This window comes from Protopterus annectens, chromosome 11.part0 (assembly GCF_019279795.1).
Source record: "Protopterus annectens isolate FY-2018-M chromosome 11.part0, PAN1.0, whole genome shotgun sequence".
Classification (NCBI taxonomy): Eukaryota; Metazoa; Chordata; order Ceratodontiformes; family Protopteridae; genus Protopterus; species Protopterus annectens.
This window is the reverse complement of record NC_056745.1, coordinates 99,751,318-99,769,268: the sequence shown is the minus strand read 5'-3', so window position 1 is coordinate 99,769,268 and position 17,951 is coordinate 99,751,318. Positions and strand designations below refer to the sequence as shown.

General features: G+C 44.8%; 1 protein-coding gene and 1 long non-coding RNA gene across 2 annotated transcripts in view; both read right to left on the bottom strand.

Annotated features, from left to right (window-relative positions):
- The window catches only part of LOC122815189, an 18,947-nt gene extending 1,754 nt beyond the window's left edge, over nucleotides 1–17,193 (bottom strand). The window contains exons 1-3 of the long non-coding RNA XR_006366937.1: nucleotides 17,109–17,193; nucleotides 14,772–14,776; nucleotides 3,142–3,145 (exon numbers count right to left, since the gene is read on the bottom strand). This is a non-coding gene — a long non-coding RNA (uncharacterized LOC122815189). The remainder of the gene's footprint in view (nucleotides 1–3,141; nucleotides 3,146–14,771; nucleotides 14,777–17,108) is intronic.
- The window catches only part of CD9 (CD9 molecule), a 629,923-nt gene that overhangs the window by 193,443 nt on the left and 418,529 nt on the right, over nucleotides 1–17,951 (bottom strand). The gene's annotated exons all lie outside the window — the stretch shown is intronic.

Here is a 17,951-nt window from a genome sequence, read left to right as displayed (position 1 = left end):
CTGCAAGGAATGGTTGCTAACCTGCTGGGAGTTATGTACCAGATCCTGAAGGGGTTTGCGATCAAGGAGTTCAGATGAAGATAGTTTCTTATGCAATTCATCTAACAAATACTCTTGGTACTGTATCATATGAAATTGACAATTTAATGCCCTCATAGAAAGAGTAGCAGTCCACTTTTTTACCCCATCTCTCTAAAGCCCTGGACTCCTTTTCAGAGGGGAGTGGGTTTTTACTAGTGGCAGCTGCAACCCCTTTAGGGCCCTGGGAAATAGTTTCTGGATCAGCAGAGTGGGCCTTGTAAAGAAAATTATGCGAGTCCAGGACCCTGTAGTACCTATCAGGTTTGACAGGGGCCGGAGGAAGAGTGTCAAGGGTTATGCTAGACTGAGAGTACACAATCAATGACATTCAAAACAGGCGGAATAGCCAAAGGTCTATGCTGAGGTAAATGTAAAAAGGTTCTTAATCTTTTCCTGGAATCAGAAAATTCATGGCCCTGCCATTTGAAATGCTCTCAGTGTGAAGTGTCTCCCCAAAGGAAAGTTCTTCAGGAGGGGAGGCTGAGGGGATAGATTCCTCCATCAGAATCCTCGTAGGCCGAAAAAGCCTCCTGGTAATCCGAGTGAGCAGAGGCATCAGAGGCCTCCTCTGAGGAGTGGGGATCAGAGGGCTCAACCCTGGGCCTTTTGTCTAGAGGGGGTAGAGAGCCCCTGTCTGGATGGGGTTGAGAGCCCCTGATTAAGGTAATAAGGTCCTCTGCCAAGGTTAGAATCTGTGAACTAGAAGAGGGTCCCTGAGGAATAACCCTGGGAGGCATAGCTTTTGAGTGTTTAGCAGCTTTAGCCCTGGTGAATGCCTTTATGGACATGGATGCAGGAGGCCTGGCTGCACCACGTGCTGGTGTAGTTTTGTCTAGAGGAATGGTGTCGTTTCCAAGACACCAGTTTCTGAAGAAAACTCAATAACAGACTCGGCAGGGGCCTCCGTGGCAGAGGTTGTCGGTTGAGCGGTTTCGGGGTTCGGAAGTACCAAGGACTCTGTTTCAGCCGAGACAGAGACACTCGCGGTAGGCCTAGCCATGGTTTCAGCTGAAACCACGGCCCGCGTGTGTCGGTCCTTGTCTTTCCGTTTCTTTGTTAAAGGCGAAGTCGGGGTCTCAGACTTCATTTTGTATGAAAAACTAGCCCCAAAGAACTCCTCTGCAAACTCCGCCCGACGTCTAAGAGTGCGTCGGTTGAAGGAAGCACAGGCTGTACAGGCCGAGACGTCGTGGTCTGGGCCTAAGCAGGGGAGGCAGTAAGAGTGGAAGTCCTTATGAGGTATTTGTTTCTCACAAGTTACACAATTATTAACTTTATCTGACATCGGCTGAGGCAAGAAAGAGTCCCCAACGGGGTACTTAGCTTTTGAAGTCTTCGGTTAGCTGAATTACAGGAGCTGGCCGACCGGCACTTGCGAATTGCTTCTGCTTCTGGCACCACGCGGCAAGAAAGACTGAGGAAGATGGCATTGGCTGATGCTTTTGTACCCCTGGCGCTCTGACGTCGGGGAAAGGGCGACATCAGCAGACGCTGGACCCAGACTTTGGAATCCGGCTGACCGAAGGGCTGCCTGAGGCAGGACAACCCATATGTGATGACTGCAGATGCATTCTTGAAGGACATCTCCAAGTTGCAGCTTCCAGAATATCCTTGGTTGGCACCCCCCCCGAGAAAGGCTGCTGATGTAGCAGTAGCCCTGGTGGAGTGGGACCCAATGTTGGCAGGTACCGGTTTCCCATGATGCGTATAGCAGAAACGTATGCAATGTCCTACCCATTTTGAAATGGTCTGTTTTGAGATAGCTTTTCCTTGTGATCCTGCAGCATAGGCTACAAAGAGCTGGTCAGATTTTCTGAAAGCCTTAGTCTTATCCAAGTAGCCTGTGAATGTCCAAAGAGTGCAGGAGTCTTTCTCCTTTGTTCTGGGGATTTGGGAAAAAGGTGGGCAAATGAATTGTTTGGTTTAAGGCCACACTGGATACCACCTTTGGCATAAAGGGTTAGTTCGTAGAGAGACTGTCTTGATGAAAAATGAGGAAAGGCTCCACTGCCATAAGTGCCTGTAGCTCTGAGACTCTTATAGCTGAAGTTAGAGAGTAGCAGGGCACTTTTCCATGAAAGAAATTTTAAATCAGCTGAAAAAGCTGGTTCAAAAGGCGGCAGTGTAAGCTCTTCCAGAACAAAGTTGAGATCCCAAGTAGGTGTTGGTGCTCTCCTGGGCGGTCTTATGTTCTTAGCCCCTCTGAGGTACTGTCTTAGGAGTGGATGTGAAAATAAAGGAGGATCTGCGTTGTAATGAGCTGAAATTGCTAAGGCGTGGATCTTAATAGATGAAAAGGAAAGTCCTTTGTGCAACATCTCAGTTAAATATTGTAGAATTCTGAGGAATGTTTGGATCAAGGGGATTTTGGCCTTTAGCCTGGTTCCAGGTGCAAAATCTTTTCCATTTGTCTGAATAGGTTTTCCTGGTGCTGGGCTTCCTGGCCTCCAGAATGACATCCATAAAAGCTTTGGATAGAGGTGTTGGCTGGTTGTTTATGTAATTTGCCATGCAGCCAAATTTAAAGTCTTGAGCTGGATGTGTAGAATTCTGACTGTCTCACTGGGTGAGCAGGTGAGAAATTTGTGGTAAAATCCATGGTGGGCCAATTGGATACCAGTGCTGGCGTGGCCAGTCTGGTGCAATGAGCATCATTTGTGGCCTCTCTAATCTGACTTTCAGCAGTACCTTTGCTAGAAGAGGCAGTGGAGGAAAGGCATACACTGTTAATGTTTTCCAACTGAATGAGAGGGCCTCCACTTTCCAAGCTTGTGGATGGAATGTCCTTGTGCAAAATTTTTGAAGTTGGTAGTTTTGGGGGTTGGCAAACAGATCTATGTCTGGGCGTCCCCATTTTTGAGTTATTGCAAATACTTGTGGATCTAGTTTCCACTCGTGGGGATCCATGATGTTTCTGCTTAGGTAGTCTGCCAATATGTTTCTTTCCTGGCAGTAATTGTTCTTGTAAGTGAACTTGGTAAGACAGTGCTGTGTTCCACAAGGCCATTGCTTTCCTGCAGAGGATAGGAATGTGTGCCCCCTTGCTTGTTTATGTACCACATTACTGTGGTATTGTCAGTTTTTATTATTAGTTGTCCTGGGTGTAAGAGGTCCTTGAAAGCTGTTAGGGCATTCTGCACTGCTAGCATTTCTTTTTGATTGATATGCAGACGCCTTTGATCTGTAGTCCATTTGCCCTGAATGCACTGTCCTGCCATGTGTGCTCCCCAGGCATAGTCTGATGCATCTGTTGTCAGTTTGCTTGGCTGTGGGTAAGGTGAATGGCTGACCCTTGTTTAGGTGACATGCCTGTGCCCACCATAGAAACTCCTATTGAAGGCAGGGAATGAGTGGTATTGTTTCCAAGCTGTGGCTGTGCTGAGTCCATACGCTTTTCAGGTACCACTGTAATTTCCTCATATGCAGTTTTGCAAATGGTAGTAGTATGCAAGATGTCATGAATCCCAAGGCCTGCAGAATTTTTTTTACAGGGAGTTGGGTCTTTGTTGCCATTATTTTGAAGAATTGAGTCAGCTGTTGCTTGTCTGGCGTGAGATAAGCCATCTGTGCCGTTGTATTCAAGCTGGCACCCAGGAATATTATGTTTTGTGAGGGCACTAGTTTTGATTTCTTTTCGTTTACTGTGTACCCTAGGCAACTTAGGTTTTTGACAAATGCCAGATGCTAAGAATGTCCTTGCTTTCTGCTTGAATAAGGCAGTCGTCCAGGTATGGATATATTTGAATTCCTCGTTGTCTGCAGTACCCTGGGCGCAGTAGATAAGCCAAAGGGCAGTGCAGAGAATTGATAATGGGTTGAACCCTGCAATGAAGCGGAGGTATCTTCTGCAATTTTGTCTGATAGGGACATGCAGGTATGCCTCTGAGGTCCGTTACTAGCCAAGCATTCTTGCCCAGCATGGGAAGAAGCTGCTGTAGTGTTAGCATCTTGAATTTTGGTACTTGTAGATAGGTGTTCAAAAGTGAAAGATCCAGAATGAGTCTCCATGCTTTGTCTTTTCTTGGGACTAGAAAGAGTAGAGTAAAATCCTTGTTCTTACTCCTGTGTAGGTACCTGTTGAATGGCTCATGTCCATGAGAGCTCTAATTTGTTTTTGTGCCTCTGCCCATTGATTTGGTGGCAGGTTTGGCATTCCTTTTATCCTTGGCAAGGTATGAAAGTAGAATCTGTATACCTGTGAGAATGTTTAGGACCCATTTGTCTTTTGTGATGATGTGCCAGTTGTCTGCAAAAAGTGCTAATTTTCCTCCCAAGGGAGCTGCCAAGAGAGATTTGCTTGGTAGTTTGAGGACTGAGTCATTGTGTTTGTCTTCTGCTAGCTTGGGGCCTGTCTTCTCCTTTCTGGGTAGCAGTACCCCATTGGCGAGGTTTGTAAGGGCCTTGTGACTGACCTCTGCCCCTTGGGAGTCTGTATTTGCCCCTCTGTGATCTGTCAGAAGCTGGAAAGGACCAGTTTTTTGTTGGCCAATTTCTGCTGAAACGAGGGGGTTGTACCTGTAAAAAATCCTTGACCGTCTGCATAGACTTTGCCTTATCCTCCATTTTCTTTAAAACCTCTTCACCAAATACATCCTGCTGTAAAGGTGCATCCAATAATTTTGTTTTAACATGATCAGGTAGGGTTTGTTCTTTTAACAAAGCATGTCTACATGTGACGGACCCAGTAACAGCTGCTCTACAGGAAGCTTCCAATGAATCAAATCCACATTGTAAAGTATGTCTGCCCACCTGTTCAGCTGCATGCAACAGATCCTGCATTTCCTTGAATTCAGACTGTTCAGAATGTGTGCTCATTTTTTTGTTCTAATTGAGACATTAGGAATTGCTGATATTTCAGCATGTGAAACTGACAATTTAATGCTCTCATAGCCAGAGTAGCTGAGGTGCACATCATCTTTCCTCATCTATCTAGGGCTCTGGAATCCCTTTCAGAAGGCACAGGATTTTTAGCCATAGAAGCTTTAGCCCCTTTGGGACCCTGGGAAATTGTTTCTGGGTCAGCCACAGGGCTTTTTATAAAGGAATTTGTGCGAGTCAGGTACTCTGTAGTTCATAGGTTCATACTAGGCTATCTACCCTAGGGCATTTATAAGCCTAGCCAGAGTGTGTTTGGCTTTCGCCACTCATTTTAAATTCATTTTCCTATGCCCTTTTGAGGTTAGTCTAAGTGATACCCGGGGTAAACCTACGATCCCCCATCCACTCAAGATTATTCTTCTGGAAGAGAGTCAATGAGGGACTCTGCCTAACCTGGACTGGGATTTTATTCCAGAGTGAAGGGAGCCTCTGGGTTATGAATCTGTCCCTCCAGCATGTCCTATTTATTTCAGTGCTGAGGTTCAAGTCTCTCGAGCGCATAGCCCGTTGGGATTTGGATTTTCTGAGGTGCAGCATGCCCATTAATTCCAGATTGGACATGGCTTTATAAGTCGGGCACAGATTGCCTCTGAGCAGGTGGTATGCCATTGAGTAGAGCTGGAGTTTCTTTAACCGGGCAGCATATGGCATCTGTTTGAGCCCTTTGATCCTCTTGGTGAGGTACTTTTGGGGTCTTTCCAGTTGCTGCAGGTGTCTGGTAAGGTACATCCCCAAAAGGGACATTGTACTCAATTATGGGCCTGATGAAGGATGAGTACAGAGGCACGATGACCTCCCGTGATCTAGATGTGAATCCCTTCATGATTAGGTGGGCTATTTAAAATGTTTTTTTTTTTTTTAACCACTTTGGCCACGTGGTTGTCAAATGAGAGATTGCTATCAACTTTGGTCCCCAGGTCCTATCTGTCTGGTTTGGCTGGAGCAGGAGGTAGAGAGTCTGGATTTAGACTAGACTCCCAAGTAAACATCATCCACAATGTCTAAAACTGGAGGGATAGCAAGTGGTCTGTGCTGGGGTAGTAAAAGGAACTCTGAGCCTTTTCTATCAGAGAAGTCCTGGCCTTCCCAGTGGAAAAGTTCCCTCATGGTATGTAAAGTTTCCCCAAAGGAATAGTCTTCAGGGGGAGATGCTGAGGGAATAGGGAGATGCTGAGGGAATAGAGTTTTCAGCATCAGAGTCTTCATAAGGGGGAAAAAAGTGTAATCCTTTTCCTCAGAAGAATCTGTGGAAATTGAAACCTGGTCAGAGGAAGCATAATCCTCCTCTTGTCTTGGTCTTTTATCTGGAGGGGGATGGGAACCCCTGATTAGGGTAATCAAATCTTCAGCCGTCTTAAGCATCTGTTTCTTAGGCATGGGGCCTTGAACTGTAGAGTGATGTACAGTCTTTTTTTGGTTTTAATGGAGTTTTAAGCTTGGCACAAGATTTAATGGCGAGTGTAGTCTGTCTGAAGACACCTTCTGCAACCGAAGGCGTTTCTACTGCACCGGGATCTCCTCCTGCTCCGGTGTTGGAAGGGCCTAATGAAGATGGCTGCGATGGCCTAGTATACTCCGCTTGAGAATCCACAGCTGTCTGGGGTTCCAATTCTGCGGTTGTCAGGGTCTGCGCAGGCACCTCACTGAAAACCGGAGAACCAGCGACAGGACCAGCAGAGGCCTCAAAGTCTGGCTTGTTCCTAAGCTGCCTGTCCTGATCCTTGCATTTTTTATGCATGCCGGTGGTCGGCTGCTCCGACGGCATGATATAATTAAATTTCCTACCAAAGTTATGTTGTGCGAAGTCAAAACGGCATTTGATAGTTCGTTTATTAAACCTAGAACAAAACAGACAACCTGTGACGTCGTGGTCTGGGCCTAGGCAAGGAATACAATAAGAATGGAAGTCCTTATGAGGTATTTGCTTCCCACAAGAAATGCAATTGTTAACTTTTTCTGACATTGGACTGAGGCAAGAAAAGGTTCCCTAAAGGGGTACTTAGCTTTATTGAAGACTTCGAACTGAAATTCGATTTGAAAATCTCAGCGGCACTTGCGAACTGCTTCTGGCACCGCGTGGCAAGAAAGACTGAAGAAAATGGCATTGGATGCCTCATATACCCCTGGCGCACTGACGTCAGGGAAGAAGTGACAGCAACCGACGCCGGACCAAGACTTAGGAACTCAGGCCGACTGCGGGACCGCCTGACGGCAGGATAACCCAAGTGTGATGACTGCAGCAGGGTAACACGATGAACATCAGGCTTAGTTTTTTTTTTTTTTTACAGAAAAGTAGTAAAAACAATTCACATGCAGTGCAAGCTAGCACACTTGCGTATGTAGCAATATTAGACCACACACAGTTTGAAAAATGCAATTAAATTAAAAAGGACTAAAAGCAAGTGCAGAAAGTGTTTATTAGGTAGAATGCGGTAAAGAGATGGGACTGGGGGAGTGTCCTACATCAAATCTACAGTGGAGCGGGCACTGCAAAAGCCACCAAATTTAAACTACAAACCAAAAACAGGGAGGGGGGGGTGGGAAAGACTGTTTCAGCAGAGATTTGAGCAACCACTAATAGTATAAACTATAAAACCAAAAAAATATACTCAGCTCTGTATATTTGCAGATCAGACTCTCAGAACAGTGAGACAACATATCTAAGCAACAAACTCTATAATAAAGAAAACTATACTCAGCTCTGTATATTTGCAGATAGTCTTGTAAGGCTGTCTCAGAGCACAGGTTCCAATTTAAATGCAGGCTGTTATTAACAGGTCAAATTAAGGGAACCTCGAGTTAGGTAACACAAGCTGTAGAGGCCTATGACTCGAAGGCAGCGGGTATCAGGGGATGCAAAAGTGCCTGAGTACCGGCGAACCAGCGACTGGCTTAGGAGAAGCTTAGTCTGTTTTGGATCGTGACTGCCTTTCTCTGTCCTTTTCTTTGCGTTTTTTTATGTACTCCGGTAGTCCGATTGCTATCAGACAACATTTCTGGGTAGTAAAGCTGTTTCCAAAATACTTAGAAGCAAAAATATACAGACGCTTAGTGTGTTGGTTAAATCTAGCACAAAACAGACAGCCAGGCAGATTGTGATCAGGGCCTAGGCAAGGAATACAGTATAAATGGAAATCCTTATGAGGTATTTGCTTCCCACAAGTAATACAATTAACTTTCTGACATCAGTAAAAAGCAAGAAAAAAAGTTTCCCCGACAGGGTACTTAGCTTTAGTGAAGACTTCGGTTCTGAAACTCAAACTCAAATATTTCAGTAATCGGCCGACCGGCACTTGTGAAATGCTTCTGCTTCGGGAACCGCGCGGCAAGAAAGACTAAAGAAAAGGGCGTTGGCTGCATGTTTTATACCCCTGATGACCTGACGTCATGGAAGAGGGGACAGCAACTGACGCAGGACCCAAGACTTTGGAATTCAGGCCGACTGAGGGCAACCTGCCAGTAGATTACCCAAATGTAATGACTGCAACAGTAAAACACGAAGATCAAGTTTTTCAGGTCATAGGGCTGTATGGGCAATAGGAAAAATGAAAATACAACTGAAGGAAAAGGGTTAAGACTTGACAGGAAAAAATGCAAAAATGGAAAATCAAGCAGGGTAACTGAGAAAATATTACAATTAAGCTATTTTATGGCAGTTTAACAAAGTGGTGGTATATAATGAAAAGTTTAATATACTTAGAGCAATGGAACAAAAAGATGTGAAAAAAATAGATAAAAGGGCAGGGAAAAGTCTTGCATAAAGAATGATATTAAAATAAACGTATTTGAAAGGGAGAAAAGCTGACCCATACTTGAGTAATAGTGTAATACGAGAAAATTGAATGTAATGGATGAAAAAGGGGCAGTTAAACTATAAACTAGCAAATTGTTGAAAGGTACGTAGAGAATATGAGAACAAAAATGTGACTGATGTATGGGAAGCAATGATGATGAAAAGGAGGCAGTGGAAGGAATGGAAAGAATTAAGAGGAAAGAGCAAATGGATGCGATAAGGAAGGCAAAGAATAACCTGTATTGGATTCAAACCGATTGTGGTATAAGCTCTTACAAAGAAATGTCAAATGGTGAAAGGGATTTTTTCCCCTGAAAATATTGAATAAATGGATAGAGGGATCATAAAATTTACATGAGAAAAGGGGGAAGGGAGGAAAAACTGGAGACAATGTTGGAAAATGCTGATTATAAAATATTTATGAAGATTTTGAAAAGAATAAGTGTCATGAAAGAACTGAAGGGGTGGATAGGATTATAAAAGAGGAAATGAAATGCTAATGATAGTTATAGTGGATGGGATAAAAGGAGAAAAAAATGTATGTGATGCAGCTAAGGCATTTGATAGTATTGGTTATGGGGAAAAAATGTCACATTTAAGGTACGAAGAAAGGATAGCAAGGACAACTTATGAAAGTTCTTGTGCGTCTCGATGGTAAATGTATGGATAGGAAAAAAAGATGATAGAAGATGGTAAAGCAAGGTTGCCCATAGAGCATGTGGCTGTTTGTGATGCTAATAAAGGCAGTTATACAAACATGTAGATCAAAATTAAGAGGATGGTAGTTGGGAGTTGAGGAAGGGATAAAGATGACCATTAATACTGCCCCATGAAGATGATTTGGTGATCACAGTCGAGAGCAAATATTTTAGACAATTTACTTACATTTTAGGTACTGTAGGATTACAGCGAAATAAGTTAAAAAGAGTCTAAATTACGCTGTCGAAACAGTCAGCGAACACCTGTTCGCTGACCAATAAACAGTTAAATGTCAAGACTTCAAATGGCCACTTCAGTGAATTTTCTAAAGGGGGGGGGAATCGCTTGGCCAACCAAAAAAGACAATACGTCAAACCCTTCAAAATGGGGGGCTGTACTCCCCCAACTATAACCAACTCAGACAATGGACTACAGTGGGGGAAGGTACAAATTCAATGATAGCCAAGCAGTTTCCCCTAGGAAGAAGTCCGATGAAGTGGCCTTTCAAAGTATTGGGATTTTGCTGTTTATTGGTCAACAAACAAGTATTTGCTAACTGTTTTGCCAATGTAACAGACCCAGTTAAAAAGCAAGGCGATTGGAGAGGTCGTTAAGAATGGCATGAATTTTTCTAGAACTGAGAGAGACAGACAGAGAGAGAGAGAGAGACAGAGAGAGAGAGACAGAGAGAGAGACAGAGACAGAGAGAGAGAGAGACAGAGACAGAGAGAGAGAGAGACAGAGACAGAGACAGAGAGAGACAGAGAGAGAGAGAGACAGAGACAGAGAGAGACAGAGAGAGAGAGAGAGAGAGAGAGAGACAGAGAGAGAGAGAGAGAGAGAGAGACAGAGAGAGAGAGAGAGAGAGAGACAGAGAGAGAGAGAGAGACAGAGAGAGAGAGAGAGAGAGAGAGAGACAGAGAGAGAGAGAGAGAGAGAGAGACAGAGAGAGAGAGAGAGACAGAGAGAGAGAGAGACAGAGAGAGAGAGAGAGAGAGAGAGAGAGAGAGAGAGAGAGAGACACAGAGAGAGAGAGAGAGAGACAGAGAGAGAGAGACAGAGAGAGAGAGACAGAGAGAGACAGAGAGAGAGAGAGACAGAGAGAGAGACAGAGAGAGAGAGAGACAGAGAGAGAGACAGAGAGAGACAGAGAGAGACAGAGAGACAGAGAGACAGAGAGAGACAGAGAGAGAGAGAGAGAGACAGAGAGACAGAGAGAGACAGAGAGAGAGAGAGACACAGAGAGACACAGACACAGACAGACACAGACAGACACACAGACAGACACAGACAGACAGACACAGACACAGACACAGACAGACACAGACACAGACAGACACAGACACAGACAGACAGACACAGACAGACAGACACAGACAGACAGACACAGACAGACAGACACAGACAGACAGACACAGACAGACAGACACAGACAGACAGACACAGACACAGACAAGTTAAAAACACATTTTATGAAAGGTACCATATTCAGGTGGCAATTCACGTGTGAGCTGTATGGAAACAATTATTGGGTAACATTTTGGTTTTCTGTGGGAAACAGTTGAACCCATTCAAAAGATGTATAGTTTATGATGTAAATGAAAAAGGGGGTTGAATTTAATACATCCAGTTTTCTTAGCATCAATTTTATTTTGGGTAGTAAAAAGTGTCTGAAAAAGACAATACTAGGGGATTTATTTGAAAAATATAAATATATGTGGGTGGTTGGGGGCAAGAAAAGGGAGAGAGAAAAAAGTTCAATTTTGTACCTACCATAAATGTAGATGTCCGATAGATATGCAACTGCAGTCCTGACATATGGGTTGTCCTGCCTCAAGCAGCTCCTCGGTCGGCCGGATTCCAAAGTCTGGGTCCGGCGTCGGCTGATGTCGCCTCCTCCCCGACGTCAGCGACTGGGGTATAAAGGCATCCGCCGACGCCATCTTCTTCAGTGTTTCTTGCCCCAGATGCCAGGTGCCCTCCAAGGAAGGCTAAATTTGGTGAATGGTTAAAAAATTCCAGACAAGCACAACAGTAATAAACAGATACACCATAACAGATATCCCCAGCTAATAGAGGATAGGGGGAATGGACCCAAAAGGAAAAATGCAGAGGGGTAGGAGGGAGGGTAAACCTGACTGCAGTTGCATATCTATCGGACATCTACATTTATGGTAGGTACAAAACTGTACTATGTCCTTCAAGAATGCAACTGCAGTCCTGACATATGGGTTGAATACCATAGCCAAGCTGGGGGTGGTAGGATCTAAGAAAGGGATGGTGTAGCTAAAATGCCCTGCAGGACTGCCGAAGCAAAGCCTGCTCGGGATCTGGAGTATAAAGGCAGGTTGTAGTGTTTGGTAAATGTATGCACGGAGCTCCATGTAGCAGCCTCTAGAATGTCCTTTGTAGCCACTCCTCTTAGAAAGGCTGTGGATGTGGCTATAGCTCTGGAGTGTGGCCTAATATTGGCTGGCACACCTTTTCCATGGAAAGAGTAACAGAATCTGATGCAGTGTCCAATCCATTTTGAAATAGTTTGTTTGGAGATTGCCTTTCCTTGCACTCCAGCAGCATAGGCTACAAATAGTTGGTCAGACTTCCTGGTGGTCTTTGTTCTGTCCAAGTAGTAGCGTAATTGTCTGTGAATGTCCAAAGTGTGCAGCAGCTTTTCCCCCTTATTTTGAGGATTGGGAAAGAAAGTAGGCAGGTGAATTGCTTGGTTTAGAGACACCCTGGATATCACTTTTGGCATGAATGAAGGATTGGTTCTTAGAGAAACTCTGTCCTGATGAAAAATGAGAAAGGGAGGTACTGCCATGAGGGCCTGTATCTCCAAGACTCTTCTTGCTGAGGTAACTGCCAACAGGAAAGCAGTTTTCAAGGAGAGAAATTGCATGTCTGAAGATGCTGCTTGTTCAGAAGTAGGAAGAGTTAATTTTTCCAAGACGTAATTGAGGTCCCATGCAGGTACTGGTGGTTTTCTGGGAGGTTTGATATTCTTTATCCCTCTTAGAAACTGTCTTAGCAAGGGATGCGAAAACACAGGTGGGTCACAGTTGTATTTTGTAGAGATTGCTGAAGCGTGAATTTTAATGGAAGAATATGAGAGGCCACTATGAAACATTTCTGCCAAGTATTCTAATATCTGTGGTAAGCTCATTACTGATGCATCCTGACCCTTGTTGTCATTCCAGATGATGAATCTCTTCCATTTGGCCGAGTAGGTTTTTCTGGTGGAAGGTCTGCGTGCTTCCAGCAAGATTTCTTGAACTTTTTCAGAGAGAGAGATATGGGTCGAAGTCATGGAACCCTCCATGCTGTCAGCTGCAGTGTTTGCAGGTTTTGATGAACAGTCCTGTAATTGTGCTGAGTTAGGAGCAGAGGCCATTGAGGCAAGGGCCACGGTTTGGTGTGAGTTATGCTCAGTAGCAATGGATACAAGTGCTGCCTTGGCCAGTCTGGAGCTATCAAAATTCCCTACGGTTGTTCTGCTTTGATCTTCAGTAACACCTTGGTCAGTAATAGAGGAGGGAATGCATAAGAAGCATCCGTTCTCCAGGCTAGAGGATGGTGCGTCCTTGAGCAGAACTTCTCCAGGTGATGATTGAGGTGAGAAGCAAAGAGATATTGTCCGGTCTTCCCCATGCACTTGTTATTTGTGAGAAAATGTGTGGATGCAGCATCCATTCGTGTGGATCCAAAAAATTTCTGCTCAGCCTGTCCGCCAGAGCATTGTCCTTGCCCGGAACAAACTGGAATTGCAAGTGGATGTTCAGTTTCAGGGACTTTTCCTAAAGAGTCATTGTTTGTCTGCAGAGGGGATACGAATGAGTGCCTCCCTGCTTGTTTATATACCACATGACAGTGGTGTTGTCTGTCCTTATTAGCGGATGACCTTGTTGAAGGGATTTTCTGAAGGCCTCTATTGCATGTATCACTGCTAACATCTCTTTTTGATTTATGTGCAGATGCATTTCCCTGATAGTCCATTTGCCCTTGAATGCATCTGCCCTCCATGTGTGCCCCCCATCCATGATCTGAGGCGTCTGTTGTAATGGTTTGACTTGCTAGAGCTTTGTTGAAAGACATGCCTTTGTTTAATAACTTGAGCCCACCACAAAAATTCCTTTTGCAGACATGGAATGAGTGGTATTAAGTCTTCTAGATTGTGGCTGTGTTAAGACCATAAGCTTTTAGGTACCATTGTAGCTTTCTCATGTGCAGTCTTGCCAGAGGGATCAGAAGAATGCAAGATGCCATGAATCCCAGGGCCTGCAGGATCTTCCTTGCGGTCAGCTGGGTGAGCTTTGCTAGGCTTTTGAAGTAATCTGGTAATTGCTCTCGTTTCTCCTCTGTGAGGAAAGCCATTTGTGATTGTGTGCCCAGTTTTGCCTAGAAAAATAATCTGTTGGGATGGCAATAGTCTTGATTTTTGAATGTTGACTGTGTATCCCAAAGCCTGTAGTAAGTGAATGACATAGTCCAAGTTTCTTAAGGTTTGTTTGCTGTCTGCTTGTATAAGGCAGTCGTCCAGGTAAGGGTATATTTGAATCCCCTGGAGCCTGCAATGTGCAACCACTGATGCCAGGCATTTCATGAATACTCTGGGCGCAGTAGGTAAGCCAAACGGCAATGCTGAGAATTGATAATGCTCTGACCCTGCAAGAAATCTGGGGTATCTTCTGCAACTGTGTCTGATTGGGACATGCAAGTATGCCTCCTTGAGGTCCAGAGTAACCAGCCAAGACCCCTTGCCCAGCATGGGAAGGAGTTGCTGTAAAGTCAGCATTTTGAATTTTGGCACAATGAGAAAAGTGTTTAGAGCGGACAAGTCCAGTATAGGCCTCCATTGCTTTTCTTGGAACAAGGAACAGTCTTGAACAGAATCCCTGGCCTTGTTCCTGAGGAGGAACCTTTTCTATTGCTTTTATTTGTAACAGCTTTGAAACTTGTTTTAGTGCCTCTGCCCTTTGATTTTGTGGCAGGTTTGGCATGCCTCGTCTCGTTGGTAAGGTATGGAAGTGGAGCCTGTAACCTTTGTCTACTATGTCCAGAATCCATTTGTCCTTTGTTAAAATGTGCCAGTTCTTTGAGAATAAGGATAATTTTCCGCCTAGAGGTGCTTCTCTTTGAGCCCTGGTCGGCGGTGTGAAAGTCAAGTCATTGTGATTGTCCCTGCGGTGCAGCTGAACTCCCTGCGCCACTTCTCTGATTTGGTGGTTGCCAGTGGCGGCCTCTGTAGGAGCCTCGGTATTGCCCTCTACCTCGAGCACGCCTGTTTTTTCCCCTTTGAAACAGGTCAGTGTCTGGAAAGGACCAATTCTTCGAAGGCCAATTCCTGCTGAATCTGGGTAGCTGAACTTGGAGGAAATCCTTGACTGTCTGTACTGATTTAGCCTTTTCCTCAATGGACTTCAACACATCCTGTGCATTAGCACCAAAAAGCTTCTGTTTTTTCCAGAGGTGCATCCAGGAGCTTTACTTTAACATGGTCTGGCAGCGGCTGTTCTTCCAACCAAGCATGTCTACGTATAACGGCCCCTGTCATAGCTGATCTACATGAAGCTTCCAATGCATCATAACCACACTGAAGAAAATGATTGCTAACCTGCTGAGTGTTATGAACCAAATCCTGCAATGCCTTTCTATCTATAGGCTCAGGAGAGGCTAACTTTCTGCAAATCATTCATTAAGTAATCCTGGTACTGAAACATATGAAAAAGACAGTTAAGTGACCTCATGGCAAGGGTGGAAGAGGTATAAACTTTTTTGCCCCATCTCTCCAGGGACCTGGCTTCCCTGTCTACGGGCAAAGGGTTTTTGGCCGAGGAAGTAGCCACTCCTTTGGGCCCCTGAGAAATAGTTTCTAGATCCACAGTGTGAGCCTTAGAGATGCTTATGAGTTTCAGGAACCCTATAATATCTGTCTGGCTTGACAAGAGCAGGAGGGAGAGAATCAGGGGAAGCACTGGAGTCTGAGAACACATCATCCAAGACATCCAACACTGGAGGAATAGCTAATGGTCTGTGCTGGGGTAACTTAAGGAAGGTACGTAGCCTTTTCCTGGAGTCAGAGAATTCCTGACCCTGCCACTGAAAATGTTCTCTCATGGAGTGGACAACTTCTCCGAAAGAAATATCCTCTGGAGGAGAGGCAGAAGGAATTGATTCCTCAGCATCAGAGTCCTCGTAGGCCTGGAAGGATTCTTCCTGGGTATGTGAATGCTCTGAATCCCTAGAGGCTTCATCTGAAGAGAGGGTATCTGTCTGCTCAGTTCTAGGCCTTTTATCTGCAGGCGGCTGAGAACCTCTGTCTGGATGCGACAGAGAACCTCTGATAAGAGAGATTAGATCTGCAGCTAGGGTCATGATCTGTTTATCAGAAGAGGGGCCCTGGGAAAAAGATTTAGGATGGGCCTTAGCCTGGCTGGCAGCCTTAGCACGTGTGAAGGCCTTGATGGACATGGAGACCGGAGGCCTAGTTGCCCCACGTGCAGGGGTAACTTTATCCACTGGTATGGTGTCAGGTAAATCTAGAGCTTCGGTCGGGAGGGAAATCAACAACCGGCACCGGGGAAACCTCCGGGACCGAAGTACGCGTTACAGCGGTGTAGTCGGCCTGGAGCAGTGGAATTACCGCTTCCGAAGAGACCAATGCACTCTAGGAGGGCTTAGGCGTGGTATCGGTGGACAACACGGGCAGAGGATGTCGGTCCCGGTCCTTACGTTTTTTGGAAATATGTGCTGTCGGTTGTTCCGATGGCAGGATGTAAGCGTAAGTTTCGCCAAAAAAGTCTTCGGCAAATTCTGCCCGGCGCCCGAGTGTGCGCTTATTAAAGCAAGCACAGGCAGCACAGGCCGAGACGTCGTGGTCTGGGCCCAGGCAGGGAAGGCAGTAAGAATGGAAGTCCTTATGAGGTATTTGTTTACCACAAGGCAAACCATTAACTTTTTCAATTTTTTCTGACATCGGCTGAGGCAAGAAAAATGTTCCCCAATGGGGTACTTAGCTTTTTGATGGTAACTGAAAACACAAGATCTGACCGACCAGCACTTGCGAACTGCTTCTGCTTCGGGCACCGTGCGGCAAGAAAGACTGAAGATGGTGTCGGCGGATGCCTTTATACCCCAGCCGCTCTGACGTCGGGGAGGAGGCGACATCAGCCGACGCTGGACCCAGGCTTTGGAATCTGGCGGACCGAGGGGCTGCCTGAGGCAGGACAACCCAAATGTCAGGACTGCACTTGCATTCTTGAAGGACATCATTTGGACAGAAGTATAAAAATAGACATGAACAGATATAAACAGTAAACAATAATGACCGCAAACTACTAACATTATCTGGCAAGATTTTTTGTCCCTCCCGTGTAACTGCTATGACTGCTATGCTAGATATTTACTTTTTATCTTATAATTTGTAATTTATTTTACACACATTTGATTTAATAGACTAAATCGAAGTTCTAAAACCATGTGCTTCACAGCAAAGTTGAGTGGGCTGTTCCAAAATGACACTTAACAGTCTGAAGTACAGACAACACAGATGTAGTCAATTCTACAAAGAGGCCAAAAGCAACAGCAGCAGATTTCTACAGATTTTACAATAGTAAATTACCATCCAAGTACAGACTACATAAAACTGCAAGCAGATTACCTGTTTAAAGAATGCTTCAACGATATTATCGGTCTTGCAGGTCTCCGAAACATATGCAGCTGTTATTGGATCTTTACCACAACACTGAAGCTGGAAAGAGAACAGCAGAAGCTCAAACAAGCTGCCAAAGTCTTAGTCTCAAAGCTAGAATCATGAGTAATATCATACATGTTCTCATGATACAAAAGTTTACATAATTCAGTCAAGAAGATAAAAGTTCACATTGCACTCACTTGCTCTGTGCAGGGAATGTCACTGGTTAATAGACTGGGTTCAACCTCTCCACCAATAGCAGCTTAGCACTTTTACAGACGCTCCCATGCTTACGGGCAAACCCATTCAATGCCAGCACATGATGCCATGTGCACACTTAAATGAGCATTCATTGCCCTTGCACCCATTCAGCCCACATCCCAAACACAGGCAACACCTCCCACAAATAAAAAAAGCAAATGAGGAAGAAAAATATGTTTTTAATCTTATCTTTATTTACTGTGCTGTACTGATATCAGAATTACTGTTTAAGGCTGCCATATTGTCAAGATTTTTTTTCATACATGTTTTGCATAGGTTCACAGGTGTACACTATGCTAATGGTCACCTGGGTCATTATAAACCTAGCCATGCAAACTAAATGTATCCCACCAGTTACTGTGCCTTAGAGATTTTAAGGTTGTCAGCTTGGGCATGGTTTCACTGGTGCCTCTGTCCAGAGAGGAAGGTGAATTTCCCCATTTCCCATCCACTGGTCAAGACTACACCTGAATAATGTTAGAGAAGGCCTCTGCATCACATGGATGGAAAGCTTTTGAGAAAAAGGGAATTCTTAGATAACTGTCCCTC